We start from the raw sequence: 21,894 nt of genomic DNA on the forward strand, positions 1-21,894 counted from the left end.
GTTGGGGGGAGGGGGGGCGAGAGGAGGGGAGAAGGGGGAGGGGAGGGGGGAAGGGAGAAGCGGGCTGCCCGGCAGGTTGGCCGCGCGCCCGTCCCCAGTCCCCACCTCCCGGGTAGCAGCCCCCGCCCCGGGCAGCACCTGGACGAACAGGCTTTCCCAGAACTTCCAGGAGGGATGGATAACGGGAAAGAGTTTAACTTTTTTTCTAGGCCAGTAGGGATGTTGGCTGCATGTCGGATGATTTGCCCCAGGTTTTGGGTTTTCTCGTTTCTGGACTAAGAAGGAAAGTCCAGGACCTCTCCTCCAGGGCAGCATTCCAGCGGGATGAAGTGAAACCCGGCGCAGGCGGGGGCGGCCGGGAAGAAGGGGCTGCGGGCGTCGGGCTGGGCCGGTGGGTCGGAGCCCAGCTCCTGCGCGCCATCAGGTACCATCAGAAAGACTGTGCAGCACTTAAATCCCAAAGCATACTGATCGTGTGGAATGCTGCTTTCTTTTTTAAGGAAGAGAGAGGATAATTTCTAGATTTCCATGAACAGTTTACTCTGTTCCGCTTATCAATGAGTAACTGAATTGCGGGGCCCTGAGGGTAAGAAGTGCAAGGCGTTCTGGTTTAGCAACGGTGCCTATCTTGTGCTCTTCTGCCGTCAACTTCTAGAGGCCCTGAGTCACTCGGAAGTTTCTATAGAACTGTTTTCAAGGAGGAAATGGACTCATTAATTCCACAATTAATTTCTTACGTAAAGTGTGTCACTTCCTGTGGGCTTAACCTTAAGTCCAGGTCGGCGACTTCTCCTTTTACTAACCCAGCTCAGGACGCCCCTGGCTCCGCACATCCCCTACAGTTGGGTTAGCAGTTATTTCTGGCCTGTTCCTCCTACACCGCGTACTCCTTGACCATCAAGTCCATATCTCCTCTACACACCACGAACTGTCACGAACATGAATGGATGAATGCTAATAGATCGCATATATTGAACACCCATGGTTGTGTCCAGCCCTTTCTGTAAAACGGTCACCAAGAAAACGCCAGTAGATGTCATCTAGGTTTGAATGCCAGTGGCCACAGTAACTAGTCTAGTAATTCTATCCCTGTCTTCAGTATTAATATCAAACAATAGGCTTTCTGGGTTCACAGCCCTGAGACAGAGACTCGACGTCTCTCTCTCTCCCAGAAATAGTGTTAATGATTTTTAGATTAAAAATGATGTCTGTAAAATACTCAAAACAGTAAACCCAGAGGATGGTTCCCTGTGATTCAACCCTCAGAGATAAACATTGTTAACAGCCTGCAGTATCCTCTTCCAGACTTTTCTGTTTGTGCATTTCAACACGTATTCAACACACAGATTAGATCATTTCCATATGATTCTGTAAACTACTTCTTTTTTAACCTACAATATACCATAGTCATCTTTCCAGGTCTACTACAAGGCATTATTCTCTTTTCAATTTCTGCAAGGAACAGGGGTAAAAAGCTCAGTACATCACTGTTTAACTTTGCTTTTCTTTCAAGTTTTGGTGTGCTCACTCCCGGGCAAATGGCCATTAGGGCTGCAAGAATGACATCAGGGGTGCACTGCAGGGTTTTCCAGAAGGCTGCACTTGACATTCTGAAGTGGGAGTTAGGACTTAGTGGTCTGTGCCATTAACTGTGGAAGTCTGTAGTTTTAAAAAATTTTCATAGCAAGGGGATTAATCTGATGAATTTTAAAGTTACAGTTCTTAAGTGTTGTGAGTTTATGATTTAGGAGTCCGTTCTCAACGTTAAGCGCAGAAAGAATGAAATGGATAAGGCTGAGTGACCAGCACCACAAGCTTGGGAGAGTGTGTAGGAGGAAATAGACCCAGAGGGTTGGTGAACTACCAGGAAACATCCAATTCCTCTCCTCTCCAGAGGCAGCAAGGAAGGATGACCCAGAGATCCGCCATCACTGCCTTACTGTTACCTATTATAGGAGCCCAGAAATGTGAAGCAGTTTCTACTTCTCACAGGTCAGATCCGGGAGGATTTCAGAACTGGTGCAAAACACTATGTCTTTTAATGCTTTCAACTTTTAAAGATTTTAAGCGTGCAGTGGGGGAGGCGTGGGTACATCTTATATATCACTTTGGCAAATCCAAGATTTGTGACAACGGTTATCAGTACTGATAGGAATCCTGCCAAGCTTGAAAAGAACATGCATCCCCTTGTGTGCTCCGAGGATGCTGAGCAGCAACCTTCTCCTTAGATTTTCTCCTCTCGCTCCCTGAGCTAAAACTTAGAGCTCTGTGGCTTTAGGGCAACAGGAAGGGGTGGAGAACACACCTGCATCCACTCATACCCCCCAGGGGCTGCGCTCCGGGACTCCCACTGGCCCCCGGGAGCATCTGGCAGAACCTCCTCTGAGGTTCCTGTCTCCAGGGTCACTTTTGCCCACTTGGGCTCCAACACCTGTGGCTTCAAACGTGCACATTTAATCTGAGATGAAGTAGTTTGCTCAACTGTCTAACTGTTTGGGGAGGAGTGTGGAATGGGTGAAGTTAATCCTTCAAATCACTCCTCGTTTCTCCTTCTCACATTCTCAGGAAAAGAATGAAGCTCAGGGTGGTTGAAAACTAAAACGGCAGCAAAAGCTCAAAACAAATGGTATCCACTGAACAGACGAGGGAAGCCAGCCACAGACCCGACGGCTGGCAGCGAGCACACGGCCCCTGCCTCAAACATGTCGGCATCGGTGGTACTTTATAAAGTGGATACGATGAGCAAATCAAATCCATGCCTTCTCGCCAAGTGCCCACTAGAAAAACTACACCACAAGTCACAGCGCCCAGCCACGCTGTTCTAACACGTAAAGCCAAAATCTACATTTTCCTTCCTTTTATTTACAGGTATTAGTATATCTTCAGGCATTTTGCTTAAAATAATATTTTAATGAAAAGTACCAAAACCTTGAGATTTTCTCAGAAGATTCTTGGCCAGGGGGCTGGCACGTATTTCCGCCGAGGGATCGATGGTGAATATAACAGATGTTCTGACAGCAATTCAGCATAAGGGTCTATTTCCACTCACTTCTGGTGCTTTGATACTATTTTTAAAAACCTGTGGATTTAGCTCTTGCTGTATTTTTAAAAGGTACAAGATCTTGTCTCAGTGGTCCATTTCCTCAGTTGTAGAGATTACTTTTGCAAGGAATCCCAACCCCATTCAGCAAACAAGAACAGACTAGGAAAATGGTAGAGCAGTTACTGACTTTACCTGATACTGGTTCCAACTAATATTATTTTTCAGAAAATGTTTCTGAGAGGAGAAGGCTTAAGATCACCTTTCATTCTGTTCATGTTTAAAATGAGCACCTTCAAGAAGCCTTGGACCACTTTGAATCTGCACTCTTTGTAATTAATTGCAGCATTTTTAAAGAAACATATCTGTTTCCGTATCAACAATTACCAAATTATTTTAACAAAAGTGCGAAATCTTTAAAAACGTGGGTCTTCTCAGGAGGCTCAGCCCTTTGCACTATCTGACCATGAATGTGGACTCCTGGGGGAGAAGGAAAGGGCAAACCTCCGAGGACAATTCATACTTTCAACATAAAAACAGAGTGTGTATCCCACTGGCCAAGATAACTTTCTGGCTCTTTGGTTTGTACATAACTTTTTATTAAGGGCAGGGAGAAAGGCCAAGGGGAAAACAAAGGGGATTGTTTGTACTTGTGTAAAAGTGACTAGAGCCCAGTGGACGTAAAATACTAAGTGAGAGGGAACATGGTCCCCAGAAGGGCTGCAGTCATGGAGGTTAAAGAAAGATTGTGAAGTTGTAAACAAAAGAACAGATTGAGTTTGCCAGAGCAAACTAGGCCTTGAACCTGCAAAGGACTCCAGGGGAATCACAGATTCAGACCAGCGGGGGCCTGAGAAAGGGTGCCCGAAAGGGCTGGGCTCTGGAGACAAGATGGGCCGGGTCCATCCAAGGCTGCTGCCATGACCTTGAACTCACAGAGCTCCTGTGTTCTCATCTGTAAAGTGGAGGAAAGGCATTTCCCTTGGCCTGCCTAAAAGGAGATAAATGAGATGCTGCCTGGGCAACCGTAACACAGTTCTCAGCACATGGTGGGTGGCCTTGGTTTTCTTACCCCTTTAATGTGTATGTTTATATCTTTACAGTATCTAAGGATTTTTTTTTTTTTTTTAACAAAACACAGTACTTAGGAGCAGAGTAAAAAGTAATAATCTGACATGATGCTGGTCATTTCACACACATTCTCCCATTTTATATGCCTGTACAACCCATGGGAGGTATGGCTGTTACCATCACGCCCCCTTCATGGAGGGCAGTGACCACAGAGAGGTTAGTAACCTGCCCAAGGACACAGAGCAGGTCAGGGGAGAAGCAAGAGCATAAACTGTTGAGTCCAGAACCCAAACTCCAGGGATTCTTAACTCTGGAGTGAAAAGTACATACACATGGGAAGTCCCTTAACAACCTCGGGACACTAAGATCTCCTTTAGTGAATCGTTCTCACCAAGTTGCATGGTGCACAAGAACGTCTGCTTGACTTGAAATAGTTCAGGCAGCTCTAAACATGTCCTGCTTCACCCACAGAAGAATCTGACTCATTACTGAGTATCCTCTTCCAAATCAAATGAGTTATGCTGGCTCCGATGGAATCACCACAGATTCCACACGGATTACTGAAAAGGCAGAGTGAAAAGCAGGCCTTCGCCTTTTTCTGTGACTCTCCCGAGTGAATGATGAAATACTGCTGTGAGCTGGCTTGTTAGTTTGACTCTATCCTGCGTAAGAACAACCTTCGGCTGAGTCTATAAATGTAGTCACTGATAACAGACACATAGGCCATAATGTCACATTTTATATGAATCGCAGTGGCAGTTCATGAAGTTACGGGTGAGATTTCTCTTAATACTGTTACCTCTGGTGACACCCTAACAAGGAATCTTGTGTTGCTTTTCGTGCAGCTTCCTTTGGATGCTTCGAAAACCTGCGGACCAGCCATCACTCAACTGTTGCTCCCAGAAATACAGGATGTCAAACAACCTGGTGACGGATCTGCTGTGGGTGATGCCATGGAGACCAAGGAGCCCAACAGGGTGTAGCCGGGGCCACGTGTACAGCGAGGAAAAGAGGGCTGTTTCCCACTCCTGAAACCCTCACTCTACCGCATCTGTCACTTCCTCAACTGGAGTATCCATCCATTCCCTTGAATTAATAAGCTCATCTTCTGGCTCCAATGAATGGGATTATGTTATCTGAAGTGCTTAATTTTCTTCCTTCGGGAAGTACACAGGAATTTGCTTGGGTGCTGCAGGGAAAGGCTTTCTAGCAGGGATTTCCACCTACTAAGAGGATCGTTGAGATTATTTTATGGCACAGATCTTTGACACAAAAAATGTGCAAACCTAGACTCTGGTAGTGAAAAGGACGGAAGAGAGAGCGATAAGGGTAAGTCAAATATTCCAATTAAAGTTTCTCTAAGAATAGAAATTTAATAGATACATTTTATACTGGAAAATCCCCTGACTGTATACCCTAAGACACATACAGCAAATATTTGGTAACATCGGGAATTTAAGAAATTAATTTATCTGTATATAGTTTATGTGATTCATCGTTAAAACAATTGACTTAATGTTGATACTGCCTGTTACGGGCCCCTGATACAACGAAGTACTAGATTTCAAGAGAAAAAAAATCAAGACTTTTCCCTAAGATTCCATTAGGTATAAGGAATATTCCCATTGTTCCAAAGAATTGAGATCACTGTTCTTATATCAGTGTATCATCTTTTTCGCTTTGCTGATAGTAACCTTAGAAAGAGTTAACTGATTTTGAGGTAATTTGGTCACATAATGGGATGATATCGTATCTTCAAAGAACGATTCAAAGAACCGAGTGGCCCAGCAGTGTTTTCAGATGGACTTTTTTTTTTTTTAATAATATGCAATGAATTGTGATGAAATGTGGCACATGAGGCATCCAAAGAGAGAAGCCTGTGCTGACGGAAATTGGAGTTTAGGGCACCCGTTTTAAAGTTGTACACAGTGCTCTGTGTGAAACAGATAACCAACGAGGACCTACTGTACAGCACAGGGAACTCTGCTCAATACTCTCTAATAACCTAAATGGGAAAAGATTTTGAAAAAGAATAGATACACGTATGTGTATAACTGAATTATTTTGCTGTACACCTGAAACTAACACCATGTTGTCAATCAACCAGACTCCAATATAAAATAAAATTTTTTTTAAAAAGATTAAAGCGTTTCCCTGGTGGCGCCGTGGTTGAGAGTCCGCCTGCCGATGCAGGGGACACGGGTTCGTGCCCCGGTCCGGGAAGATCCCACATGCCGCGGAGCGGCTGGGCCCGTGAGCCATGGCTGCTGAGCCTGCGCGTCCGGAGCCTGTGCTCCGCAACGGGAGAGGCCACAACAGTGAGAGGCCCGCGTACCGCACGCACGCACACACACACAAAAAAGATTAAAGAAAAAGAAAAGCCTCAGTTTTCTCATCTATAAAATGAAGACACTATTATCTTCCTTGCATGACTTGATGCAAAGATTAAATGAGTGTAAGTAAACACCTAAAAACAAACAAACAAAAAAGTTGTAATTTCGGAGCAAAGTTGACAAAGTGAGATTTGGAAAGTTTTCAATGCAAGAAAAGCAGAAAGACAGCATCCACGATAAAGACTAACTTCAGCCCTACCTCCTTCAGACCAAGCCTCTGCAGAGCACGACCTCAATATTAAAAAGCCTCGCTGGAGATGGATGTATTAGCGACGGGTCTAGACACATCTCAGCCACTGTCGCTCTCAGGTCCTGAGCCGACAGGCGGCAGTGTTAGATTCCGCCTTCCCTCATGCGCGGCGGGCAGAAGCCAGGCCCAACTTTGGTGCCACTGTGCCCTTGTGACACTCTACAAAGCCTCTGTCCCAGCAGTGGATGGACTGGCCGGACAGAAGTTCTCCTCTCAGATCGGCTCCATTTCAGAGCTCAGAGGCGCATCGGAGGGGGATTCATTTGGGATTCAGTGCCCTGCCTCGGGGTCAGCATGCCACGGCCCAGTGAGCAGCCCAGCGGGGCGTGCTGGCCGGGCCAGGAGGTGGTACTTACGGAGAAAGGGATCACCCAGTCCTCAACCCCCCTGTTGCTCGGGGAGAAGCATCTAGAAAAACAGAAGTGGAAGGGAGCTAGTTCTGGGTTACAAGGAGGGCAGCTGTGGTCAGGACGGTCATTGTCTGTAATCTTGGGCAGGGCCAGCTCATCCGACAGTGGGTGCCAGGGCTCAGGCCCACACACTTGTGGCAGCCCACAAAATTTTTTTTAAATTTTAGATAATTTTAAACTCGGAAGAAAAAAATGAACATAAATGACTGTCGTCGTGATGACTATATAATAATGAATCTAGCCTGGATTCCAGCCATCTTTATGCCAATGCTGTTATCAAATATAATTCTAATTTTTTTTAATGGAGAAAGGGACCCACGAAGGCAGAAGAGTCTGGGGCCCACGAAAGTCCCAGTGTAGCCCTAACTGTCGATCGTCTGCGCCCTGCACACTTTCATTGGTTGTAAAGCACGTCTGCCCCCTCGCCTCCTTTCAGGGCTGTACTGTGTGTGAACCTAAGGCAGTAGGCGTCGCACGTTTTTAAAAGAAGAAAACAGGTCCTATGTTCTCAGGCTCCTTACCATCTAAGTGGGCGGACAGAGTCAGCTATTAACAACTGGTGCTTTGCAGCCGCTCATTCACGTGAACGTTTCTCCCACTGACAGTGAGTTACTGGCGTGTAGGTGAGGCCCAATCGTCAGTTCACTGGGACACCCTTAAAAGGCTTAACTGAAAGCTTGACGCATTTAGAAGCTGGACCTCCTCGGGTCTTGTCTGGAGAAGGAGGGAGGGCCAGGTTGAGGGTGGCGGGTGTGCCCCAGACCCCTGCGTGGCCCCCGATGCCACGTCTCCTGGAAGCCCTACCCATCCTGGGTCGGTCCACCTCACCTGCAGATGTTCTGCTTTTCACTTTTAAATCCCTCAAGAGTCCCTTTTCAATTTCAACTTGTTCGTGGTGTTAAGAGAGCACTTCCACTACCAAAACACCACCTCTATTCGGTAAAACAATTCCAAGCTTGGTCCCTTGTCACCATGTACCTATTCAGACTTTATTTTTTAGACTGATTTATTTTATCTTTTCCAGCTTTATTAAAGTATAATTGACAAATAAAAAATTTTACTTGCTTAAGGGGTACAATGTGATGTAACTTCGTGTAATGATGACCATGATCAAGCTAATTAACACACCCATCACCTTGTGTGTTTGCACGCATGCGTGCGCAAAATATACGTACACCAGGCTGTAAATATAACAGAAGATCTCATCCAGTCCTAAGTCCTCTTGGAAATGAGGCCTTTAGGGAAAAAGTCCCTTAGTTTCCTGGTCTCCTTGTCTGCTCAGTGGAGGGGCTGGATGGCGTGACCCCTAAGGGCTGTCTTCAGCGGGATGGTCCTGGGGTCAGGCCCAAGGTCAGCCCACTCTGGCCTGGGTGTAGGTAGGACTTTTGTAGCAGCTCTTCCAGGGGGCGTTGGGATATTGCAGAGAGCAAGGGTCCTCAGTGACAATCCACTGAGAAGTGACTAAAACCTCTCCTTATGTTTATCTGATCCTTTAAATATTTGTATCTTTGTGTATATTTTTAATATATGCAATATAATACACGTATGTGTTTTGCATATACAGGTATGTGTACATATACCTATATATGTATATATATGCACAGCCAAACCTCAGTTACTGTGGCTTCCAGACCTCAGCAATAAAGTGAATATTGCAGTAAAGCGAGCGACAGGAACCTTTTGGTTCCCCAGCGCATATACCAGTTATGTTTACACTATACTGCGGTCTGTCAAGCATGCAATAGCATTGTGCCTCACAAACAATGTTCCTACCTTAATTTAAGAATACTTCATTGCTAAAAAGGCTAACCATCATCGGACAACGCAGGGCTGCCACAAACCTTCAGTGTGTAAAAAAAGCAGCCTACCTGTGAAGCACGGTAAAGCAGAGCACAATAAAATGAGGTCTGCCTGCACATACAAAGTATTTTACGAAAGGGGATGAACGACCCAAAAAACTTAGTATCCCGTGGTTTGACGGTACAGCATATACAAAGTATTTTACGAAAGGGGATGAACGACCCAAAAAACTTAGTATCCCGTGGTTTGACGGTACAAAGAAATATGGAAGCGATGCAATCCACCAGGTGACACGTGGCAGAGGGCTGGCTTGGAGCACCCATCTCTAGGGTCAGCTTAGAGCTTCAAACGTGCAAATTTAATTTGAGACGAAGGACTGGGGTCGGTCTTCCACGAGTCTGGGGAGGGAGATGAAATAAGTACAGAGACTTCCTTCAAACTATTCCTTCAGATGGAGATTCCACTAAATACCCCAGATAGCCGAAGACTTGAGAAGGTCACAAACCTGCCCTGCCTGGACCCCTGCCCCGTCCTCTGAGTTACCAAGTTGATTCTTATGGGCGCAGCTCCGGATGACCTATGTTTGGAACTTGGATGCTGTGGATAAGCAGAGCATCTGACCTGCCAAACCTCTGTCCCTACTGATGCGGAAGGACCCAGAAGCCACGAAAATACAGACATGTATTACTCCACAATTTTCACTGAGACCCTCACTTCATACGTAAGTGTGGCATTATCAGATTCCTTACTGATAACATACACAACACGTCAAAATTTACATGTCTGTCTCCCGAATTTTTACTGGTGCCGGTACTTTTTGGAGCTGCTTCTGTAACTATCATTCTCCTATTCGAACAGAGATTGCCGCTTGGATACCTGGCTTCATCTTCTCAGTGAAAGTGGACCTTCCTTCTCATACCTTCAGACACGTTCAAGAGAAGCGTCAGCTGCTTGTGATACTTAGGTGTACCCCCCAAAGCTTCCATTCACCCCTACTGAAGGAACGCATGTTCACGTTTAGGGGCTCGTGCTCTGGGCCTGAATCCCGATGTTGTCACTTGCCAGGATGTCTCTGGGCAGGTTGTGTAACCTCTCTGAGCCTCAGTTTCCCTCTGAGAAATGGGAACAGCAGTGCTGCCCACAACACGGGGCACAGTGAGGATTCACGGAGATGCCCAGGGTCACTAGGCACAGCGCACAGGACCCAGCTGCCAACACGGTTAGCGATTCCCGTTGTCACTGCTCAGACACATGGCCACGTGCGGCCACCGAGGAGCTTATATTCTAAATGAGTAACTGGACGAAGCAAACCGCTAAGGCATTGCCTCAGCTGAGTCAAGAACATGGATTAAAGCTCCTTTAAACTCATAATCTATCAAAACAAGACTGATGGCAGTGCTCTCTGGGTCTCCACAGGAGGGGGCAAGTAGGGGAGGGCAGCAAGTGGAGCCCTGATAGAAAAACCTCCTTTAGAGACCTAAAGACAACATTCAACCCAGGTGCTGGCTACAGCGCGAACCCACTGTGAGATCTCGCACAATTCACGTCAAGCCCTGTGTCTCAGTGTTCTAAACCTGCACCAGAGGGGGCTGGAGGAGATTACATCTACCATCTACAACTATTAAATAACTATTGTAAGTCATCATAGGAAATTCCGTTAAGATAGATTTATTTCTTTGCTCCTCCGCTTTTTGATACCAGGGCATGTAAACGATTTGTGCATTGTTCTAAGTCTGCATTAGCTTTTCCCTGTAAGTAGAATAATTCAAATGAGCTGACTTATGCGAAGGGCTTTCTCATCATTCAGAGGTCCTTGGAATTCCTTTCAGTAGTGGAGGGACCATCCAGGCTGAAGCACCGACTGGAAGGTTGGATGAACTGCTCTGGCTGCGAGCCGAGGTTTGCTACCCGATGCCGGTCAGCGCTTTGAGATCACCCTGTACGGGCATCCTCTCCTCTTTAAACTGGGAGGGCTGCTGGCGAGGCTGGGGAACCCTGGACGGACCCCCAGGTCTGGTCACCCCACATTAACCAGATCACAGAGACATGCCCAGAAGTCTCTGCAGTTACATTTCCTTTGTTTTTCTCACAAACAACTACAGCTAGCTTTGTTTTTGTTTTTACAAGTAACTGATATATTATTAGTAAGTAGAAATCACCGTTCTCAAAATCACAAAGACTGTTACAAGATCGTTAAGGACACACACAGAACTTTGTGAGCTTATGTGCTGTGCAGATGAAGTCTGAAATGTCAGTTCTTTCTTACCCTGGAAACTCTTATTTTTTTTTTTAAATGTAATCGGTGTTTATTATGAAAAAGTACAACTCATAAAGGCAAGAAAAATGTATCCATGTTCATAATGCACTAACACTGATATTTTCTCCACGTTCGTTTCCTGTTTCCCGTCTTCGAAGCATAGCTGCGTGGATGGTGCGTCATTTTATAAACTTTTCAGCGTCATTACATTACTTCTCATAAACGTACTTGCCTTCATGGTCTGACCCACAACTAGTTTTAGTGGCTGCGTAATATTCTATTCTTTGAGACAAGGGAATTAACATTCCACGTTCTTTGGCTCTAGTTTGCTTCTTTCTTCTGAAATCGTAAAAAAAAAAAAAAAAAAAAAAGCTATTACAGGAGACTTTTTCAGGTTTATATGTTTATTCCTCTTTTGAATTATTTCCTCAGGGAACATACCGAAAAGTATGATCTTGAGATCAAATACTGTTTGTATAACTCTTGACATTTATAGCTAAATTGCTTTTTTAAAAAAAAAAAAATTCACTTCTTTGTTAGTGATGGTAAACATGTTCTCACAAGGCTGCCATCTTCCTGAACAGGGAAGGCTCATCGAGTAGGGTTCGTTCCTGAGTGTGGAGCAGTTATTTCTGAGACCAGAACGTGCCCCTGAGCCCAGCCTGATGCAGCGCTCTTGTGCGCTGGGGGGTTCCCGCCCTTTGCCCTGTGGCCAGCTCTCTCCTCAGACTCTCCCTTCCCACGAGGCAGTGTTCTGGAAGTTTCAAAACCCAGTGTGGGCTGTCCAGTTGTGTATTTGGGGTGGGAGTGGAAGGGGGGGCTCCTTCCCTTGCCTACCTTCAAGTCACCAACAGTCAAGTTACGGAGGATTTTAAAAATTCATCCAGGATGAATGCCCTATATCTGTTCCCCGCTTTGAAGATAAATATAGTGACTGCTTGGTGAACAGAAATCATTCTGTTGGTTCTGTGGCACAAAAAGGTGTTTCTCAATCTGTTTAGGATTATCCTGAAATTCCTCTTCCAAAGCTCCGCCCTCTTCCACCCACACTACAAAAAGGTGTCAAAATCAATGTTCATTCACATTACTAAGTAACAAAGATCATTTAACACTTTGGAGGGTCTGGGAGATGAGGCTGAGAGGATCACATGAGGCTCCGATGCTTTCTCTGCATGATTTCCTTCTTTGACACCTTCACTACCTACCAACAAACACACCTGGATCAAACGTTTCCCTCATTTGTGAAGAGGTTCGCTTTTTCTCAAAGGACACAACTAACGCTCCGTGTTCAGGGTGCGTCTGAAAATGGGAGTCGGGATATCTTTGTGACGTCTTGGAAACTTTCATCATCTTCGGCTAAAAGTTTCATGAACTATACATAAAAGGAGTCCCACGGTGCTTCTAACGTACAGCTCGCGTTTTCCCCCCCATGTTTAACAAGGGAATGCTTATTATTTCAGCTGCTCAAAGCGTTTCTAAACGTCTCTCCCTCGCTGGTCTACAAGAGGGGAGAGATGCAATGTGTACTTCTCAGCCCTGCTGAAAGACCAGAGATCCTGTTTTCCCTCTGTATTCTGTGTAAGCAAGTGCCGCCAGAATCCTCTGACAGTTTTCTTTGCTTATTTTTCCTCTCCCAGATTGCCTCGGATCTCCGCTCGCTTCTATTCTGAAATCCTGCAGAGCCAATTTCCTTATTTGGTTGCTAGAGCTGCTCTTTGTCTGGGTCAAACATTCTGCTAAGCTTGCAGCCTTCCTTCAACCCCGCCCCGCCCACTGCTCCCCCTACACACACACACACACACACACACACACACACACTCCCTCTCTCTCTCTCCCCACCCCCCACTCCCCCCCTCCCAAGCAGGTCACTGACTCAGCCTCCTTTGCCTTTACTCTCCAAGCATCCAGCACTTATGCCCATTTAAGGAGCGCCTTTTGGAAATCATAAGGGGCCGGAGAGCTTGCAGCTGTTTGGAAAGTTTGCTCTGTTGCATACACTCCAAGTCACCGCAAAGCCTGTATTTCACACGCATGCCCTCCTCGTGGGGCCGGGCATCTTTCTGGAAAGAACAAAGAGCCCAGAACGCTCCTGGTCGCCTGATTTGTGGTCACTTGATTCCTCGGTGTCCTGGCTCCTAATCTGGCTGAGGGGCGGAGTGGTTTTGTTTTGTCCTCCCCTTCCCCAGTCTGGGGTGCCCGCGGGACACTCCCGTCTCAGATTTGAAGGAACGTAGTACCCAGGCCCAGCTGGACAGGCCGGGTCCTTCAGTGGAGGGCACAGGCTCCCAAGCATCTGCCGTCTCGAGGGCAGAAGGGTATTTTCTGCTTTCTGTCCTCAGACGCGTGTGGGGAAAGCACAGCTCTCTGCATTCCCTATTTAAGAAAGGAGCTGCCAGGGCCCATCCCATAAAACACAGCCGTGTTTCTTCACATGTAAACAAGGGAGGAATTCCTTGGGCAAGCACACAGCCTTTTGGTCCCTGGAACAAAGCGGATGGTGGTATTTATTATGTCAAATAAACACATCACCCACGCTCCAAAAGGAAACCTGAAACAATCAGCTGAACAAAGCAGTTTTCAAGGTTTTAATCCGTTTGCAATTAGCTCTTGTCTAACTCCACAGAGAAATTCAGACTGAGCTATTTTCCCAGACAGAGGAGGCTGAGTGATTCAAGTCTGTTCCCAAGACTTGTTCTGAAAAGGAATCAGAGCTCGTTTCCCAAGGTAAGTAATATAAACATACAGGATATCCTATCACTTGATATTATTCCTCATCTAGCACCAAAAATAGTCTGTACTTTCCTTCGTCCATTGTGCTAATGATCGAAGCCCCGTGTTCGTCAGGCGTCGGACTCGGTGCTGTCACCAGGCTTCACAGTGGCCACGCTGACCACCACAAGGGGCAGACCAAACCCCACAGAAAGCACATTGTCTCCCGGCCCCTCACCATTCAGTCTGCTTATTCTGTTCACCATGGTGACCAGTGTGGAAACAGCATTCAGCTTAACAGAATTCCCAAAGTGTATTACCCTCTTTTGTTCAGGACCGTCTCTGACCGGCTGGGATGAATTCTTGTTGGTACAAGTCCTAATCCTCCTAGGAGGTGGACAGGGTATGGATTATAAATATACTTTCAATGACCTCCACTGGTTGTAACCTCAAGGAATCAGACGGGCCTTGAATACGGCTGGTGGGTTCAAACTTGTCCAGGGTTTAGAGCACAAGAAGTCGCGACACTGTTCTACTTAATTCTATCACTGAAACGCCACGATGCTACTAGAAGAAAATGATCTGTATGCCTGCGATTGTGAAGCCGTCGCAAGCACACGTCCAAGAAAAAGACATCTGTGAAAGCCTATTGCTGAGCTTTTAAAATTCACGTTTACATTGGCGCATCCTTCTCATTATCAAGAAGAAAGGTGGTAGCAATCACTAAGAGATGAAAAAGTTCATTGTTTTATGGGAGGAGAATTTTAAACTGAGAATATTGTACCGTGATTTGGGAAACACCATCCCTGTTCACTTTCAGCCCAGTGTTCTGGGAAGCATCGTGGAGAAACAAGGGCATCAAGACACTAGCCCCATATGTGTGATACCGCTTAAATGCGGACTCTAAAAAAAAGATACAAATGAACTTATTTACGAAGCAGAAACAGATTCACAGACTTAGAGAAAGAACTTACGGTTGCGGGGGTGCGGGGGGGGGGCAGGGGAGGGAGAGTTAGGGAATGACGTGTACACACTGCTCTATTTAAAATAGATAACCAACAAGGACCTACTGTATAGCACAGGGAACCCTGCTCAGTATTATGCAACAACCTAAATGGGAAAAGAATTTTAAAAAAAAGAATAGATACATGTACATGTATAACTGAATCACTCTGCTGTACACCTGAAACTAACACAACATTGTTAATCAACTATACTCCGATATAAAATAAAAAGTTAAAAAAAAAAAGAAAGAAAGTAGCCCAAGACTGGGCGTCCAGACCTGTTTTTGCGCCAGTTTTGCTGCAAAGCGGCTGTGTCCCTTTTAAGTAAGTCATTTCATCCCTACGACCCTTATTTTCCACATCTCTGAAATGCGGACACCATTTGAAATCAGAATTCCCAGTGTGGTGAGGTTTCCACATTCCCCCAAAGCCCAGCAGAAATGGTATATTTGCTCAAGACAGACCTTACAGGCTATTGCGTAATTGATTTCCACCCCCAGTGACCCTGCTCTGCTGGTAAATAAGTGGAGGAATCTGAAATATGAGTTCTCAGTGAAAAAAATCAGAACAATTAGATTAACATAATTCCAAATAATTTCCCCAAGCCTAAACTGCTAAACAAGACTTAGAAGGAGAAAGGTGATTGGCTCTTAAGCTTTTATCTGTGGTTCCCAAATTTAGCCAGAAATTTAGGCTGACTTATACTCATCCTGTCTCTAAGTGTTCCTGGGATCAAGAAGTTTCTGAGGCTGGTTTACAGCTTCTCAAAACTGCGGGCAAAACCTATTAGTGACAGATTCTAAGTACATTTTTTGGTTGTTGCTTCATCCCACACTCTCCCGACTGAATCAGGAGTTCACTGGAGCTGGTTCTTTCTAGGCCGCGGGCCTGAGCCTCCCGACCCCTCCTGTCACACCGTGTCCGGGACACCGTGTCCGGGACACCTGAGGGATGCTGCGGGTCCCACAGTAAGGTGGAGCTCCGAGATGGGGAGAACACTGCTGATGTGCACAGTACATGATCCTAACAATAGCTTTAAGAAACGGAGAGAACGATCTGGGTTTTGTACTGGGGTGTCAAAATGTGATACAATCAGGTTTACCAGTTAAAATAATCCTGACTATGCTTTAGTTTCCTCATTCTAAGTAGATGGTAACTGCCTTGTTCTGAAGCAGGGGAGGTTTCTCAAAAGAAGCCCTGCTTTTATGTCCCTGTACCTGGGAAAGTGCTGGGAGCACGAAGCAGTAAGAAGGGCACTGACTGGGAAGCGAGAGGACAATTAAATTCTGTGATTCTGGTAAAACTGATAATATTTTCATATCACCTCCTTCCACAGGCGTGGACCTTTACTTAGAGTTACCCTGAGAAAAAACAATGCATCATTTGGACCTTCAAACAGGAGTCAGGAAATAGATTCCAATTCCCTTTTCTTTTTTTCAAAATGATTACCTTTTTCAAAAGAAAAGAAACCCACACTAAGAGCTCCGGGGCCAACGAGGCCTTCCGCACCAGCATTCCAAGCCCGGATTTGCTTCTGGGGAGGTTCCTCCCTGCCAGGCCCTGCATTCTTTCCGAGGGCCTGGCATTCAGGCTGGCGAGACGATGGGGGGCTGGGAGTCGGGGCCATTTTCAGGGTTTGCTCTAATTTCCACACCCATGTTTATACTGCAGGGTCTGATGGGGAAGAAGGAAAATGCTTGCCAGATGTTTCCCCACATTTGTTTCGAAAGCAAAAAGGAACCCCGACACGCTCTTCATGACAACACTGCAAGCGAACGAGTATAACAGAGGGGAGACACCCATCCCGGAGGCCCGGCTGCACGCTGCTCCCAGTGTAGCGTCTTCACGATAAAGCTGCTCTCAGGAGGAGTCCCCCCCAGGGATGGAAAATCTTCGCACAGCAGCAGGCAGCAGAGAGCCTGCAGCCTAAATGGTGACCAGGAGCGTCTGCACACATCCTCTCCCCTGCTGGCCGTGAGCCAGCCCGCCACCCTGGATGCACGCTCGCTGGAACCCCTGCCTGGCTCTCTGTCCCCCAGACTGTGGTCCCCATCCATCGAGGCGTCTCGGCTCTCCACACCGCAGGCTCAGGGAGCGACCGCGGAGGCCCACGGGAAACACTGCCACGTGCGCTGTGCCCGACAAGCCAATGTCAGCTGTCAACCTTCACGGCGGGGATGCCTAGTGAGGCCTGGGCCCCCCCCCAGCAATGCCTGTCCTGACACGTTTCCAGGGACGGGAGGTCTGGACCAGAGGGTGGGGAGTAACCCTTGTTTGGCTGGTACCGAGCTTCGGGTCCCAGGCTGAGGTTCGTTTCTCTGAACCCAGGTCCCTTCTTTGTCTCCACAGTCGAAGACGAAGACGGGTTCTATAAGGTCAGGGCTGGTGTGTGTCTCACCCAACATCAGAACACCTCTCACCGCAGCTCCTCCCTCCTCCGACAGAAAGATGCTGCTTTTCCGCACTCGGCTGTCCTCCTTCGAACCTCTGACCTTTTCTAGCTCCACAGTACCCACCAGTAGAGCTCCCAGAGCGGATCCGGTGGGACCGTCACCTCCCTTCTCTATTTCTCTCGGGTTTTCATGCCGCCGTTTCACACCCCGACTCTGAGCTGGACAGAACCTTCTCCCCTTAGAGCCTTCTTCATCTTCTGGGTTTCCTGTTTCTCTTCAGTTCAGCAGACATTTTTTTCTTTATTTTTTGAAGTATAGTTGCTTTACAATGTTGTGTGTGTCAGTTTCTGCTGTACAGTTATACACGTAACTGTGACTCAGTCATACACATACATACATGCTTTTTCATAGTCTTTCCCATTATGGTTTATCCCAGGATATTGAATACAGTTCCCTGTGCTCTACAGGAGGACCTTGTTGTTTATCCATCCTATATGTACTAGTTTGCAACTGCTAACCCCAAACTCCGGGTCCATCCCTCCCCCACCCCCTCCCCCTTGGCAACCACAAGTCTGTTCTCCACGTCTGTGAGTCTGTTTCTGTTTTGTAAATAAGTTCATTTGTATCATTTTTTCATTAGATTCCATATATGCGTGATTTCATATGATGTTTGTCTTTCTCTGTCTGACTTACTTCACTACGTATGATCATCTCCAGGTCCATCCGTGTTGTTGCAAATGGCATTAGTTCATTCTCTTTTTATTTACGGCTGAGTAATATTTCACTGTATACATGGACCACATCATCTTTATCCATTCATCTGTTGATGGGCATTTAGGGTTGCTTCCATGTCTTGGCTATTGTAAATAGAGCTGCAGTGAACACTGGGGTGTATGTATCTTTTAAAATTACAGCTTTCAGTCTTTTCCAGATATATGCCCAGGAGTGGGATTGCTGGATCATACGAGCTCTATTTTTGGTGTTTTGAGAAGACATAACATTTTTTGAATATCCATTAGTTAAAAAAGACTTCTCCATATACTGATGACAGAAGAGGACCAAGGTATTTACCTTCCCCTCCAAGCAGAGGCAGCACAATTCCATAAAACAGACACGGCTGCAACTGCAGGGAAGGGATCCGCGTGGAGCCCGTGTGGGGCTGTGGGACCCGGGGAGGTGGGGCAGGAGACCCGAGAGGCACCTGCAGCACGTGCTGGGTGGCCACGTGACTTTCCATATTCGCGGAGTCCCAGATCTGGGTGTGTCTGTCTCTTTTCATTGCTCTTACTTTTGGGGGAGGGAGACAGAGCTGGTTCCTTACAAGGGTCCCTGCAATACAGGTTGCTGCCCTTTCCCAATCTGCTCCAGCCCCCAGCTCTCTCCCCGTCTCTCACCACCTCTCTGTCCCGAGATGTCTGTGGTCTGACCTGTGGTCGCTCAGCCTTCCCGTCCTCCACCTCTGACTTGGGAGGGGAAGTGCTTCCATCCGCCTGAAATACTACCCAAGCCCAACGTGTGTTCAAGACTCCGCTCCTTCCAGGCTCCTCCCAGGCCCACAGCCCACGGCCGTACTTTTGCTCTCCTGAACTTCCAACCCCCAAATCTCCTCCTCTGGTCAACGGGCTCCGGACAAACGCCTTTTGTCCTCAGACCACCTTCCAGTGACCTTCCCCCACCACTGAGGTGGCATTTTCCCCGTTCCATCACCAAATGCTGCATGAGCTGAGCCTCCAGCCTCACTGTCTTCGCGTTCTCCTCTTCTCTTCCCTTCCCACCCTCCCCAGTCTTGCTTCGTCCCCTTGCACTGTGCTCACACCAGCCTGAGCGGGCCCTTAGTGGTCACTGGAGCACCAAACCCCAGAGCCTCTTTCTAACACTGCTCAGTCCCCAGCCCCCTGGGCCCAGCCCTGGCCTCCCCGGAGGCTGGTGGACCACACTGCTCTTCCGGGTCTCTCCCACTGCCCTGGCCACTCCTGCTTGGTTTTGTCCACTAACAGCCCTTGTTCCTGCGTCTGACCCTAACCTGTAGGCACTTCTCAAGTGTCTGTCTCCTCTCTTCTCGTCTACCGGCTACCCCTGGGGTATTTCTCACACCCCATGTGTGCAGGGAGCGACTAGAATGCATCTCTTCTCAGTTCCAGAAACTTCTTTCCAACCCCCTATTATGACACATCGACCAGCACCTGGAGCACAAGCCCCAAATGGAACTTATCCTTCCCTGGATTCCACTCCAAGCGCCCTGGTTCACATTTCCATCACTTGCCGTTGGTACTATTACAGCTGCTTCCTAACTTTTCCCTCCAATACCCCCTCTATGTAGCTAGTTTCCTAAAACACAAATCTTATTCTAGAACTTCTGTTTCATGTAAGAGGGCTGGCTAGGTATCTCGATCCTTCACTGAAAACAATTAAAAAATGATGAATTATAAAAATCATTTTCTAACACACTGAAACACTGTCAAGAGTTAAGGATTTATAAAGGTGGGACCACAGAGCGGAGAGCAGAGCTCTGAAAGCTGCTTCACCCTGAGGGAACTTTCCAGAAGCTAGAGAATGAGCTTCAGTTTTCATGGCCTCATAAAAACGAGAGACAGAAGAAGAAACCCCATGCTCGCTTAAGGTGAGGAGATCATAGACCCTTCCCTGGAAAGCTGAGACCCCTCCCCGCCAAGGCCCCCAGTGTGGACCAGACATTAAAGCCGTCCACCCATGTGTGCTGCTGGGTCCTTGCAAAGGAAGTTACCTTGGTTTCAGGAGAGCAGGGGAGAAAATCAGTCCAGAGAAGGTGAAGCCACAACTGACCTTTTGTGCAGATTTACAACCCAGATTGCCACCATCAGGATGATTAAAAAAAAGGAAAACAAAATACCCCCAGGCCTTGAATGCAGTTTAAAACAGCCCCAGAATGGTGATTTCTTTAGACACCTGGCGGAGCAGACCCTCTCTGGAAGAAGCCACCTTCATCCCAGGCCTCCAGGAATTCTCAGGAACAAACTTCCAAGGAATACCAGTGGTTTACAGTAAAAAAAAAAAAAAAAGTAAGCAAGTAAATAAAATCGCAAAGGACGCATGGAAACAAGGTATCATGAGCAAGAAGCAGCAGAAATAACAGAAGAAACAGACCTATAGACCCTTCCAATACTGGACGTATTAGATACAGGGTATATAAAAATAATATCATGTTTAAAGAAATGAGGCACATTTTTAAAAATTTCCTTGTTCAAAGCCCTTAGTTGCTCCCCAGGGCAAACTGTAAAGATAGGCTGAGGATTTTCATCTGGAAACTCATCTGGATGTGTCTCCTCTCATGCACCTACTCAACTTTCAAAGCCCGGCTCAAAATGACACCACCTCCATGAAGTCCACTCAGATCTGCCCAGAAGGAATTGATGTATTTTCTCCTACGTTCTCACGGATGTGCCGCAGTACAGTGTGCGCATGTCACATTACAGAATGCTCTGTTTTCCTCACTGGACTGTAAGCTCTTGAGAATCTAAAGCTTCTCTTCGAAAAAAAACCTCTGAACGTGTCACACACCTGGCCCGGTACTTTCTAAACAATCGAAACCAACGAGCGTTTGCTGAATCTGGTTCAATCGAAAAGTCACTCCCCAGGCTGAACCGTCTCTGTGGCCCTCAGATTCTGTCAGCGCAAAGTAACATTTGGTATTCAAGCTTTTTACTGGCCCCCAAATCTCACTACTGAAGCCTTCAGTCTCCTCACTGCCCCTTGTGAAGTCCTTGCTCACTTTTTTTTTTTTTTTTTTTTTTCGGTACGCGGGCCTCTCACTGTTGTGGCCTCTCCCGTTGCGGAGCACAGGCTCCGGACGCACAGGCCCAGCGGCCATGGCTCACGGACCCAGCCGCTTCGCGGCATGTGGGATCTTCCCGGACCGGGACACGGACCCGTGTACCCTGCATCGGCAGGCGGACTCTCAACCACTGCGCCACCAGGGAAGCCCCTTGCTCACTTTTTAACATCTGACTCTGGTTCATTTGTTTTCCCCTCTTTGAAGCTCCTTCCCTCCCTCTGCTCCTGGAAACATTATCTTTTCCTCATTTTGCTTCTGGATTTGCATAAAATTTTTACTCTGTTAGAAGCAGACGGCAATCAGTGACTAGCAGCCCGATTCTGCCTTTAAAAATGATAGGTGACTGGGTCTGTCTCTAAGGATACACAGCTAACGTGAGTGAGCATCTATGACGCTGTGCTGGTCGCTGGGCCAGATGCAAGAGCTGCAAATACAATCAAGGAGACCCAATTCCCTGACTCCCAAGATCTCACATTCCAACAGGGAATCAGAGATAAACGAGGACCTGTAATTATAAGGCACTAACGGCCATGACTTCCCAGGAGCTAAAGCAAGCGAGGCCACAGCGAGGACGTGTGACCGGGTGGCAGGGGGCGGCTTCCCGGGTCACAAGGCCCCTTTCGAGCTGCCCCGAGGATGAGTCAGGAGGAGTGTGTGGGTGGTTGGCGGCGAGCATCCCCGCTTGTGGGAAGACCGTGCCTAGAGGCATGAGGTTGTGCAAGAGCCCTGCACACTCAAGAGCAGGGAATGAGCTCT

General features: G+C 47.1%; 1 protein-coding gene and 1 long non-coding RNA gene across 11 annotated transcripts in view; one reads left to right on the forward strand and one right to left on the reverse strand.

The window, feature by feature from the left end:
* The window catches only part of PALLD (palladin, cytoskeletal associated protein), a 399,249-nt gene that overhangs the window by 84,661 nt on the left and 292,694 nt on the right, over positions 1-21,894 (reverse strand). The window lies entirely within an intron of this gene.
* The window catches only part of LOC137228246 (uncharacterized), a 53,086-nt gene continuing 31,239 nt past the window's right edge, over positions 48-21,894 (forward strand). Inside the window, exons 1-2 of one of the 3 annotated variants that reach the window (XR_010945221.1) lie at positions 48-5,440; positions 16,606-17,991. This is a non-coding gene — a long non-coding RNA (uncharacterized lncRNA). Of the gene's footprint in view, positions 5,441-14,948; positions 15,948-16,605; positions 17,992-21,894 lie in introns of those variants that run through there. The other 2 variants (XR_010945223.1, XR_010945222.1) reach the window with 2 other exon arrangements.

The sequence above is a fragment of the Pseudorca crassidens genome, chromosome 7 (genome assembly GCF_039906515.1).
Source record: "Pseudorca crassidens isolate mPseCra1 chromosome 7, mPseCra1.hap1, whole genome shotgun sequence".
In the NCBI taxonomy this organism is placed as follows: domain Eukaryota; kingdom Metazoa; phylum Chordata; class Mammalia; order Artiodactyla; family Delphinidae; genus Pseudorca; species Pseudorca crassidens.